Raw genomic sequence first — 13,820 nt, 5'->3', positions numbered from 1 at the left:
AAGGTGTGTGGTCTACTGCATCATGGTTGAGCTGTTGTTACTCCTGGACGCTTCTATTTCACAATAATAGCACAGTGGACCAGAGCCAATCTAGCTGGGCACATATTTCACAAAGTGGCATGCTGTCAGGAACTACGGGACGTGAACCAGCAACCCTGAGCATGGCACCTTTGCCAAAGTCACTTTGTGACTATAATGCTGTCCACTACCAGTCTCACCGCCAGGAGGCTCTATGTTTGCTGGGATTCCTGTGTCTCTCAGTGTCCCTGTCAACTCTGTGTCAGGTTCCTGTCACAGCTGTGGCCCCTCAGGGAACTAAGGACCTTTATACAAGAGTTTCTCCCAGGCTCCATGACTGGAGCATTGTCTTACTGGCCCTGCATTTGTGGATCCTGTTTGATTGTTCTGTGCATCCCCTGGTTTAGACTTCTGCCATTTCACTTGGACTTTTTTCCTGTTTTGCCCTTTGTAACTCACCTGGAATTTGACTTTGGCTTGGACTGTGATTATTCTTTCGATTAGCCTTTGGTACTGTACTATTGTTACTTTATGTGTAAGACTTTGACTCATCAGACTATACTAACAGTCTTGTGAGCCCTATCCAGTTTCCTGCTCTGTGCCTGTAGAGGGCACCTAGAAGGAAGCCTAATGTTGCAGCCATCTGCATCCATCTACACCTTCCTGCCCCACACAGGGTTCTGAACCTGCCCCTGCACAAAGACTTCAATCAGATCTGAAACATCCTACAACATGACTTGCTTAACGTCACTGACCTTTTCAGGATGACCCACTCATCTCATATATTCTAAAACTGTCTCTTATGCTCCAATAAAAGGCACTCTGAACTCTCCTTTATAGACACAGGGCTTCAGCCACCCTTGTCAAAGCTGGCGGATTATGTCATAATAATGATTTAAAATGTATCAAGGGAGACATGTAACTTTGTATTAAACTTTGAAGAGTATTCATTGTTCATATAAATCAAGATATTTGTTCACAGGTTACCATGTCATTTTCTGTCCTGTTTACATCAGTAAATATATCTGACTATAATTAACACTTTTTGTCTTTATTTGTATGTCCTCTACAGGTACACAAAGGACCTTTAACACCCAAATCCTGCACTCGAGGATTGTGGGTAAAAGACTTCTTTTTTCACTAAACACTCCCTTCCACCCCTCCTGAACCTTAGTACCTTTTGTCCCAACCTACCCCCAGGACCAAATGGTGGCAATGGGGAGAAGCAGGAAGAACCAAGCTACCTAAACACAAGGTTATGTCTTGTGAGTGTTCTGTGTCTGTCTTCTGAAATTCCCAGGGGTGGCCACCAGTAATGGAACGGACTATCACCTACCAGCCTCCCACAAGTGACCAAAGGGGGGAAGGGTAGGGCAGTTCTCTTGTCAGTGACCCTCAAGGCTGGAAAATCTGCACCCCTTCCCTCCATCAGAGTGGCTACAGCTTTGCAATGCGAAGAACTATCTGTTTCTTTATTTATATGAACATATTTATTTATTTGGGAGGCCTGTACAACCTCAAACACTCCCGTCTGCTCCCAAAGGAGTAGAGCACAGGTGGATGATGGGTAAATCATCTTTAGATTTTTTGTCTTTAGTAGATTTTCTGTTTTGCGGAGGACAGGGTGTTCTGGGTGTGTAGGAGTGGAATAATGCAAAGTTCAATTATACAAAGTGCCCAACATCCAAGGGTAAATCTCCATTTCTGCTGCTCTTACACCTGGGCTCAGATAAAGGGCTGGACATTTTCATCTGCTCCAAATTCCTGCTCCGCATGTTTCTTATTTGGGGAAGAATTGGTAACCTGGTTTTAATGTACCGCCATTATGTAGTGTGAAAGTGGTTCTGCTAACCACACCTCTCTCCTGCTCGAATGATTAAGAGGCTGGCTGGCCTCTTGTCCGTTACTAGGAAGAGGGTGTGGATGTTTCACTAACAATGCACTGCACTATGAGTGGTATGGAGGATCTATATATGCCACCTTAAGCTATTTCAGAAATTTAGCATGGGCTTCTGTATGGAAATCTCTAAAATATAAATCAGAAAAGGAATAGGAGAAATTTGTGACTGGTACACCCTGCATGGATTTGGATGGACAAGTAGCCATCTCTTTGTCTTCAGCACATTCCTGCATTATGTCGTGAAAGCCCATCTGTCTTTAGGAAGAGTCAACAAGTTTTAAGGTGCTCTGTGATACTCACTACTTATGTGCAAACTGCAGCAAGCAGGTAAAACTCTGAGAGACCACATAGCTTTGACGAGGTTTATTTTCTGCCATGTACATACTGTGCATTATTATGGCAAGAAATAGAATGTTAGTGGTAGGTATGTATGTTAACGGTTGAGAGGGACTGTGCAAACCTAGACTTAAGTGCATTGACTCTTAAAGCTCTCTTGCAATGCGGGTAGGGTATCTAGGTAGAAGGGAACAGAGCTTTATGGTTTTATTGTTTATAAGGATTAAGGCATATAGGGCTGCTTTCTCCTTCTAATGCTAAATTGCAACATACATATCTGCTTTGTTCCTCATACTTAATAAGGCTTTACCTGATCTACACCCTTACTGCTGAGCTATTGAATCCTAGAGGTGACAGCCACCCCAAAAACAATGGGGTCAATGCATCTGTATTCATTTGTAAATACCATTTTTGTACTTCAAACATTCCTTGTGTCAGACGTGGAAAGCAGAAGCCCCTGGTAAAGCACAACAAGGGATGGGGGTCTTCTGGGCTTGTTTTCCTTCTTTCCCAGTCCAATACCCCATTGGAGGACTAATTTGACATCACCCTTTCTGCTGTCAAAGTAATGGCAAGATCACAAAGTGCAAGGTCCTTAATGAATGCTATCTGTTACCATGGTAGCAGGGCCCCTCTCCTCCTTCTCTGCAGGGTCTCAGAAAAGGCACTATATGTGTGTATAGAGAGAAATATATATATATGTGCCCTTCCCCAAGGGAGACGTAATACTGGCAGTTTAAGCACTATAATCCATCTCACCACTGTTGACAAATTAAGATCTTGCCTTGGGGTCAACCCTAAACTCATTAGAATCTGTAGTTGTTACACATAATTTCTCCCAGGGAGTGTATGGTTGTGGTGTTAACCTGTCAAAAAATCATCATGGAAATAAGTATGATTGCTAAACTGGAATTTCTCCCAGTAAAGGAAAAAAGCACATTGTGACTTCTGCATAGCCAGAGGCACCAAGCCAATTGTTAGAGAAAGGTTTAAATTCAAGTTTAGCTTATCTGTTCCATTCCCCATATCATTTGTTCAAGGACCACAACAGTCTGATTTAACTTAAAGAAAATCTATATATTTTAAACAATGCAGAGTGTATTCAAGACAGCCACTAGTAACAGTGTGAACGGGCTGTGAAAGATAAAGAAAAGTTTCCTAAGATTTTGCGAGTTAGATGGAGTGAGTTACAGTATACACTGCTAACTCTAGGTACTGCTGTCGTAAGGACATGCAGACAAATTCTCAGATTCTCTGACTCACAGCCTCCTGATACTACACCTAGACCTCACTTGGGTGTTTTGAAGACAGAATCTGCGTAGAAATATCCAGGTGTTCACAAAACCTGCTGTTTACGAAAGAATTAAAACCTAATTATCAACACTCTGCATCTGTGTCATGTTTCTATGTCTGAATGCAGTGGAATAATGTGAATGTATAAATAGAGATTGGTTTTGTGTGTGTCAGGGGAGTTTATACATACATTCATGATCAGGGGCTGAATTCATACAAGCTTCAACAGAATATTAACAGCTATTTCCACAAATTCAGTGCATCTACAGACATTATACATCAAATACAGTGGTGATCAAAAGTTTGCATACCCTTGGAGAATTGGTAATATACAGTATTGTGAGCAGACAAAACACATTTCTTTTACTTATTATTATTCGGCTGTAGGTCATAACAGAATGGCACAATCATGAAACAAAACACGGCAACAAAGAAAAAAAAGGAAATGACCCCTGTTCAAAAATCTGCATACCCTTAGTTCTTAATACTGTGTATTGCCCCTTTTAGCATCAATGACAGCATTATTTTGTAATAATTGTTTATGAGGCCCCAGAATCTTTCAGGTGGTATAACTGCGTCATCTTGCATGAACAGCACGTTTGAAATTTCCACGGAGTGGGTCAGTGATATTAAGGTCAGCAGACTGTGGGGGCCACTCCAGAACCGTCACCTTTTTCTGCTGTAACCTATGGAGGGTCTACTTGGCACTTGAGGGTCTACTTGGCTTTGTGCTGAGGGTCATTTTCATGCTGGAAAGTCCAATAGTTTCTAATGCGCAGCTTTCGTGCAGAAGAATGCAAATTATCTGCCAGTAAATTCTGATAACATGCTGCATTCATCTTGCCATCAATTTTCATAAGGTTCCCTGTGCCTTTGGAGCTCACACACCTCCAAAACATCAGTGAGCCACCACATGCTTCACAGTGGGGATGGTATTCTTTTTGCTATAGGCCTTGTTGACCACTCTCCAAACATAGGGTTTATGCTTGTGACCATAAAGCTCTATTTTTGGCCTTGTCACGCTAAATTACAGTGTGCCAGAAGCTGCGAGGCGTATCAAGGTGTTGTCAGGCATATTGTAACCGGGCTTTTTTGTGGCATCTGCGCAGGAAGGCTTCTTTCTGGCAACATCGTTTTGTGCTCTTTAACCCCTTCACGACAAAGCCCATACATGTCCAGGGTTCCTGTTTAATACCTGCATCCAGAGCCGGACTGGGACTGAAAAGCAGCCCTGGAAACATTTGGAGACCAGCCCCATATAGTATATCTCGCGGTCGAGCTCTTATACCCACACGCACCCCTTATACATACCCGAGTCATATTATTTGCCATATAAAAAACTAAAAACATTATTTTTATCACATTATTTGTATTAAAATACCTGAAAGCAAAAGCGTTAAAAGGACCTAATAAATTAAATACATTAGACATAATGGAATCAAAACATTTGCTACTGCAAACATTTTTAGATGAAAAAGTTCCATTTTATTCAGTGGAACAAAACAGTGATCACATTATTCTTCACGATATTTTTGTAAGAAACTTTTATTTCTTTATTAATCCTTGTAAACTATTTTTCATATTTAATAAAAGCTATGATTGAGAAAAATATTTTTTTCCCCTTTTATTTGCCAACCTGCCCCAGGCTTGACACTCTGCCCCCAGAAATGCCTTATACCCCCTATACGCCACTCTGCCCCATGATATGCCTTTTAACCCCCTATATGCCACTCTGCCCCATGATATGCCTTTTAACCCCCTTTATGCCACTCTGCCTCCAGAAATGCCTTATGCCCCTATATGCCACTCTGGCATATAGGGGTTAAAAGGCATTTCTAGAGGCAGAGTGGCATAAAGGGGGTTAAAAGGCATATCATGGGGCACTCTGCCTCCAGATAAGCCTTAAGCCCCCATATAACACACACATACCCCCGCTCCCCGATTTACCACTGCTTCTGGTGTCTGGTGAGGGCAGCGGGTGGAGGCCGACATTCATGAAGTTAAAGGGGCTGGTGTTCACGCCCCGCGCCGCCCAATGGTCGTGCGTCAGCTCTTCGTCCCACCCCTTTTAATACGTGGGACAAAGTGCTGAGGCACTGCCATTGGGCAGCGAGGCCTCCTTAACTTCATTTCGTGCCGGCGGCGGGAGGACGCAACCCGGCTGCCGCGTTCAATGCCGCTCAGCGGCTGTTTTTAAGATTGGCCTGCCGCCGACCGGCCCACGGAGCGACCGGCCCACCGGGAAGTTTCCCGGTATCCCGGTGGGCCAGTCCGGCCCTGCCTGCATCACTGCTTTGTAGGATCCACGGAAGCTTCACAAGTGCGACCGACAATCGCTTCCTAAAAATAATTTGTGTTGCTGACATGCATGCCAGTAACACTACCTGCCGAAGGCTAGATGCAGGTCAATGGAGCCCAGCTAACTAATCACAATGTGATTAGTAAAATAAAATAACATTTTTTAATTTTTTTAATAAAATTGGTAGCAACAATGTAAAGTAGTGAGTGTACAGCCTGTATAACAGTGTAAATTTGCTGTCCCCTCAGATACTGTATATATATATATATACAGGGAAAAGAAAAAGTCACAGGCTCAAATAATACAAATGTATAATACGAGGCCTACCAAGGTTGTTGGCTCCTCATCAGTCTGGTTGCAGCTTGCTGTCCAGGGGTTAATAGGGAGGAGGTTTAATTGCACCTCCCCCAACACATTAATAAGGTTTTGGCAGCAGTATAAACTGCTTTGTGTGCCCACTATGTAGGAGGTGAGAGTAGGTTCTCACCCTATTGAGAGTGTGCCTTGACGTGGCGGGTGACTTAATTATGCTTTGGCCAATTCATATAACCAAAACCTCTCATTTATATTATGTTTATATATTTGTTGCCAGCTTTATTAGGGTAAGAAGCGCAGACAGTTTTTGTTTTATATATATATATATATATATACACACACACACATTATGTCACAAAAGTGAGTACACCCCTCACATTTTTGAAAATATTTTATTATATCTTTTCATGTGACAAGACTGAAGAAATGACACTTTACTACAATGTAAAGTAGTGAGAGTACAGCCTGTATAACAGTGTACATTTGCTGTCCCCTCAAATATAACTCAAAACACGGCCATTAATTTGGTGTTATTGCTCTCACACTCACTCACTCATACTGGTCACTGGAAGTTCAACATGGCACCTGATGGCAATTCATTCTCTGAGGATGTGAAAGAAAGAATTTTTGCTCTATATACAGATGGCCTAGGCTATAAGACGATTGCCAAGACCCTGAAACTGAGCTGCAGCACAGTGGGCAAGACCATACAGCGGTTTCACAGCACAGGTTCCACTCAGAACAGGCCTCGCCATGGTCGACCAAAGAAGTTGAGCGCACATGCTCAGTGTCATATCCAGAGGTTGTCTTTGGGAAATATGTGTGCTGCCAGCATTGCTGCAGAGGTTGAAAGGGTGGGGGGTCAGCCTGTCAGTGCTCAGACCATTATGCCGCACACTATATCAAACTGGTCCCAGAAGGAAGCTTCTTCTAAAGATGATGCACAAGAAAGCCCACAAAGGGTTTGGTGAACACAAGCAGACTAAGGACATGGATTACTGGAACCATGTCCTGTGGTCCGATGAGACCAGGAAAACTTATTTGGTTCAGATGGTGTCAAGCTTGTGTGGCGGCAACCAGGTGAAGCGTACAAAGATAAGCGCGTCTTGCCTACAGTCAAGCATGGTGGTGGGAGTGTCATGGTCGGGGCCTGCACGAGTGCTGCCGGCACTGGGGAGCTACAGTTCATTGAGGGAACCATGAATGTCAACATGTACTGTGACATAATGAAGCAGAGCATGATCCCCTCCCTTTGGAGACTGGGTATTCCAACATGATAACGACACCAAACACACCTCCAAGACGACCACTGCCTTGCTAAATAAGCTGAGGGTAAAGGTGATGGACTGGCCCAGCATGTCTCCAGGCCTAAACTTTATTTGCATCTGTGGGGCATCCTCAAACGGAAGGTCTCTAACATTACCAGCTCCATGATGTCGTCATGGAGGAGTGGAAGAGGACTCTTGTGGCAACCTGTGAAGCTCTGGTGAACTCCATACCCAAGAGGGTTAAAGGCAGTGCTGGAGAATAATGATGGCCACACAAAATATTGACACTTTGGGCCCAATTTGGACATTTCCAATTAGGGTGTACTCACTTTTGTTGCCAAGTTTTAGACCTTAACGGCTATGTGTTGAGTTATATTTGATGGGACAGCAAATTTACACTGTTATACAGGCTGTACACTCACTACTCTACATTATAGCAGAGTGTAATTTCTTCAGTGTTGTCAAAGGAAAAGATAATAAACTATTTACAAAAAATGTGAGGGGGTGTACTCACTTTTGTGAGGTACTGTATATATATATATATACAAAAAAAGTTTTTATGAGCAAGGCCTACAATTAGCGCTATATCGTCACAAAACTTGTCGCATGGAAAGAGTTAAAATATTGGCATTTTAAAAACCCATGGGGTGCCTAGTTTTAAAAAAATTTATGATTTGATGGGGTAAATCGAATTGGCCAGCTTCAAAGATGTCCCAAATATGGGACATGGGCACAAACTGACCAGATGTCCAAATGCCAAAAAAGGTGGCCTTTTACCTCTTAAATAACCCAATAAACCCATGCATGGGGGGTGTCACTGTACTCACGAGATGTTACTTAACACATATTGGGGTGTTGTTTGACAGGGACATATACCAGGTGCGGTAAATTCACACCTGAAGTACAATGTGTGTGAAAAAAATAAATTACTACCATAAAGTTTGGCAAAGGCTGATGGTAGAATTAGTGCATGGAAAGGGTTAAAATAACCAGTTGATTGGGTAAATTGAACTGACCGGCTCCAAAGATGTCCCAAATAGCACATGGGGCAGGATGACCAGATTTTGGGGAAAAATGGTTTTGAAATAGCAAAACACTACTTGTAATTATTGCCAAATAACTTGCAGAAAAAAAGCAAAAAAACATGAAAACATTGAGTATTTCTAAACTCAGGACAAATAGTAGAATCTATTTAGCAGGTTTTTTCATTAGTCTTTGTAGATGAGTAAAAGATTTTTCAAATAAAAGGGAGAAAAAGTCATTTTGTTAACAAAAAATCACCATAATTTATTATTGCTTTTATAGTAAATTAGATGATATGATAAATATAATGGCATCTAAAGAAAGCCCTGCTTGTCCTGAAAATAAAAATATTTAATATATATAATGCTTACCTTCTTTAGATCAATGAGTGACTACAGTCGTAGATTAACTACAACATTGCCTATAGCCTAAATCGTTTATTAGCTGAATATCAATATGGATGTCTATTTCATTAGGTAGACTAAGGATGTGATTATGGTGCCATATTGTTAAGGGTGCCACAGAAGGCAGAGGAGGGTCAAGGCTTAATGTTAACCTTGCCAGGTCTTATAAATTTCTATCCAGTTCCCACCCAGTTTCATCCTACACCCGTCCTCCAAAGCTATTTTTGTTTTTCTCATTTAGTAGAGAATGGAGTGTAACGCTGACCTTGACAATTGTCAATTATTCAATTGGAAGTGGAAGTAGGTATGTATTTTTAAAAGATGCCCTCGTGAGAGTTGTACCAGGAAAACCAGGGAAAATTTGAATTTAAACATGAATGAACACAATCATTGCATTACCAAACACAGAAAATTGCAATTTAATGCATACTAAAACAATTACACCTTCAGCATTTATAGAGAATGTATTACCATCAACAACTGCAAAATCAAAGTAAACAAAGGGAGATTACAATAAAACAAGGGGGCAAACGAAAATTAAAATGGTCCAATTTATGGTCCACAGTGCAGGGAGGCCTCCAGGTTTTACCATATCACCGGTGCTTTTTAGTACACATATGCAAAATGTTCAATAAATCATTTTAATAGAATCAATTAAAGTTGATATAATGAAGAAGGAACTGGTGGTGAGAAGAATCTGTTTATCGGTGGAACAGAGTGAAATGGAATTATTTCTGTAAACAGTTCAACTAATTCAACTGATCTATGAGTTATTGTTTTATATTTTTGTTCTTAATTTTGCTTCTAAATATATACCCAATCTATTATTTATTTTCTCATATTCCATATAACACAACAATTATTACAAAAATGGCTTTCACTTTAGTTCAGTTTTTCTGTATATAGTTATTATTTCAGGTACCGTTACATTGTTTACTACCTGTGCCAGAAGTAGGAGCAGACAGAACCAACTCAAAGTGAACTTGTCACCTCCAGCAGTGGAGTCTTGTCTTAAAGGAAAATAGATTTTACTTGCACACTGGCTCTAAGAATATTGGTGTGACCTGCCCTTGTTTCTTTCTATGATCAACTCACACCTTTAACGTTCTTCACTACCTATATTTACACTGTCCTTACACACACATTTACACATAAACAGGCAAATACACATATACTGCCCTTACACTCAACTGCCCTTACACACTGCCTTTACACACACCTGCCCATTGACATGCAAATACACATACACTGCCCTTATACAACCCTGCCTTCACACACACACCAGCTTACAAACATACAACCCCAACTCCACACTGCCTAGCATGCAATAATCCCCTCCACTACCACAACTCCTCCTTCTGACCCTACCGTGACATTGAGAGGTCTTCTCCCCTGTATTCATCCCCAGAATCCCTTTGTCCCCTTATTCACTAAGCCATGCCTCTCTTTTACTTACTCCCTGCAGTTCAGGTATAGATCAAATAAACAACACATAAAACAGCACTTGCATGTATAGATCAACAAACCCTATAACTGCAGGCATACATAAATAATGTATGGAAACATAGCATAGCAGTTATAGATCAACACATGAACACAAAAACCCTGCTTTGCATGTATAGATCAATTTAAATTCACATGGGAATAGATCAAACAAACAGAATCAGACATACAAATCCTGTATTTGCAGGTATACAATAATAATGCATGGACACATGTCATTGCAAGTATTGATCAATAGAACACACAAACCCAGCATTGCAGGTATAGATCAACTGGAAATCACATGTAAACTTAGCATTGAGATCATGTAGATCAGGGGTGTCCAAGTTTTTTCTGCAGTGGGCCACTTCATCAGAATTGTATACGTGCGAGGGCCACACTCATTTTTCACTGTGAGAAAATATGGCCTTTAATAAAATATGCAGATTAAAATAAAGTAAATGACACAAAACCTTTACTTTTCCTCTCACTGATTTCTGGGCCTAGAAAGGTTTGTGACTACAAATTCAGGATAATTAAAAATGAAATACTTCTATTTATTCTAGGGATGCACCAAAATGAAAATTCTGGACCAAAACATTCACAGTTCTCTTAGCCAAAACCAAAAATGACCCCCCACCTTTATAAATAATAATAAAAACTCACATTTTTAATAAAAGTAGGAAACACACCACAATTGAACAAAAAAATTAGCAATATGACTTGGCATGATAGGAGTGTCATTGCTAACAGCAATCACACTCCTATCATACCCAGGCAACCAGTAAATGCTGGTAGCTAGGCATGATGGGACTGTGCTTGCTGTTAGCAATCACACTCCTATCATGCCAAGTCAGCCAGTACATGCTGGTACAGGGTGGCTGTAAGTGATGTGTAGACCCCATATTGCTGGCAGCATCAATACACAAGGGGGGCAGCTAGCTAGGTTTCAGCATGTACTGGCTGATTTGGCATGATAGGAGTGTGATTGCTAACAGCAATCAAAGTCCACTCATGCCGAGGTTCCAGCACTTACACATCCATGCTATCACACACACACACTCATTCATTCATATACTCATTAATTCACAGATTCATTCCCTCAATCACGCATACTCATTCAAACACCCTCCCCACCCCCTTACCTGCACTGCAGCTCCTCGATGCCGCTCACAGACTTCAGCAGAGGGCGTGGCCTCCCTCTGCGTTCTCTGGTACTGCACAGAGGAAGCAGGACTAGAGCAGAGTCATGCAATGTCACGTGAACTCTGCTAGGTTTTGCTTCCTCTAAGCAGTACAGAAGACCCTCCCACAGGTAAGTAGCAAGGCTCGAGGTGCGGCCCGCGTAAGATCTTACGCGGGCCGCACCTCGAGGTCTCGCGGGCCGCATGTTGGACGCCCCTGATGTAGATCAAATAAAAAAACACGGAAACAGCTTACCAGATATGGATCAACAGAATAACACACAAACCCAGCTTTGCAGGTATAGATCAATTGGAATTCACATAAAAACTTAGCATCAAAAGGTATAGATCAAGGGTGTCCAACCTGCGGCCCTCCAGCTGCTGTAGGACTACATCTCCAATAATGCTCTATCAGCTAAGGTGTTGGCAGAGGAGCATGGGAGATGTAGTCCTGCAGCAGCTGGAGGGCCGCAGTTTGGACACCCTTGGTGTAGATAAACCCCCTAAATTACAGGTATAGAAATTACAGATCCGTGATCTCCCCAACCAGTCCTGGAGGCTGCAGCTGCTGATGGAGCGGGCTAATGTTAGCCTCCCTCCCAGCACCTTTACACATACCTGCCCATAAACACACATATACACATACACTGCCCTTAGACACACACATCGGGGCCCATTTTCCATTTAAATGTGGGTGTTTCCTGCTGACATCGGCGGGAACGCCCCTGACGTCAGCGGGAAATTTAAATGGAAAATGAGCAGGGAGCGGGGCGCGTCAAGACCCTGCTACCGCGACCTGGAGGATTTGGGTCTTGAACCTAGAGAGTTCCCAGGTATGCTTATGTTACACCTGATGTTTTTTTCCCAATGGTTTAGCTGGCTCATAAAGCTCTTATCAGAAGCCTTTTAATTTAGCTCAGGGGGCAGAAAAAGAAACAATGCCATCAACACTTTTTAAATATGAAGGAGAACTTGTCTTAATTAGAATGAAAACATAAAATAGATAAATCAGAGGCACTAACACTTTAACGGAAGCTAAAGCTTTCTACTGACATGCAGCTTACAAAACTTATAAACAACTCTATTAACAAAGCGGATAGGCTGCTAGTAAATACGCTTAAGGCTACAAAATTGCAGTTACGAATACCTTATATTATGATGGCTAATGGTTATGAACCAACAAACCTGAAAGCAATCATTGAGGAATTTGTGTCCTTTTACAGCAAGCTTTACAATTTGGCTCAAATACCCATGAAGAAAATTAAGTTAGTGATGTCAGCGAATCCGATAACAGGAATAGAAGTTATAGGCTCTGTGAAAAGAGACAAAGCCTACAGGCCTGATGGTTTCCCTAACCTATCTTAGAAAAAATTCCAACAGTTTGTAATGCTCAGCAGAGGTAGCAGGAACCCAGGTGTAGAGACTGGACAGCGGAAAGGCCAAACATAGGAGCAGGGAGGTCAGAATAAATGGTCTTTGATTAAGGCCATATGGACGAAATGCATGAGACGCTGATTCTTTGTCCCATTTCCAATGTGTGAAGATCAATAAAGTTTTGCGTTTTTAATGTGGCTCCATGTGGTTATTGTTTCTACGCGGTTAAGAGACTTACTATTTGTTTGGAAGTCTTGGAAGAAGAAATGGCCCAGGCCTGAACTGCTGACAATTTGGGCAGAGACTAGGTCCCAACAGACAAACAGTAGGTGGCAGTAGGCGGCAACAAACACACCTTACAGGAACCAAGCAAATTCAACGGAAGCAACAACGATGTACTAGATGCTGCCTCCCCTAGGCTTGCCGCCCTAGGCCTAGCCAGCCTGGATACCTCACTGGCTACAATGTGTTATGAACAATCATCTCTATTTAATTTTATAAACAGTACCAGGCAGAGTTGCCCACTGTCACCTCTAATATTTGTTCTAGTTGGTAGTGTCTGGCATCTAGGATAAGGCTAGCAACATAAACCAAGGGAATGCAGTTAGGCAGTATGGAACATAATAACAACGGTCTTCTTTACTAATGATATAGTGTTGAGCGATAATGCACCAACTGGAAGAACACGGCAGGATATCCTATTATAAGAACAACATTACCAAGATTCAGGCATTACAAGTGGGATTCTTGGTCCTTGATATAAATTAGTTTAGGAACGAGTTTAAGTAAAACAGGCATAATGAAAGTATTACATTTTTTATGGATCGAATTAACAAAATCATTAAATACGATAAAAAATAACTATCCTAGAGTCATTGCTTGAGGTCAATTAATAACTATATATTGCCTGACAGCAGAGCAAGA

The sequence above is a fragment of the Sceloporus occidentalis genome, unplaced genomic scaffold (genome assembly GCF_023333645.1).
Source record: "Sceloporus occidentalis isolate IW3139 unplaced genomic scaffold, rSceOcc1.0.p SCAF_45, whole genome shotgun sequence".
In the NCBI taxonomy this organism is placed as follows: Eukaryota; Metazoa; Chordata; class Lepidosauria; order Squamata; family Phrynosomatidae; genus Sceloporus; species Sceloporus occidentalis.
Note: the sequence above shows the minus strand (reverse complement) of the source record.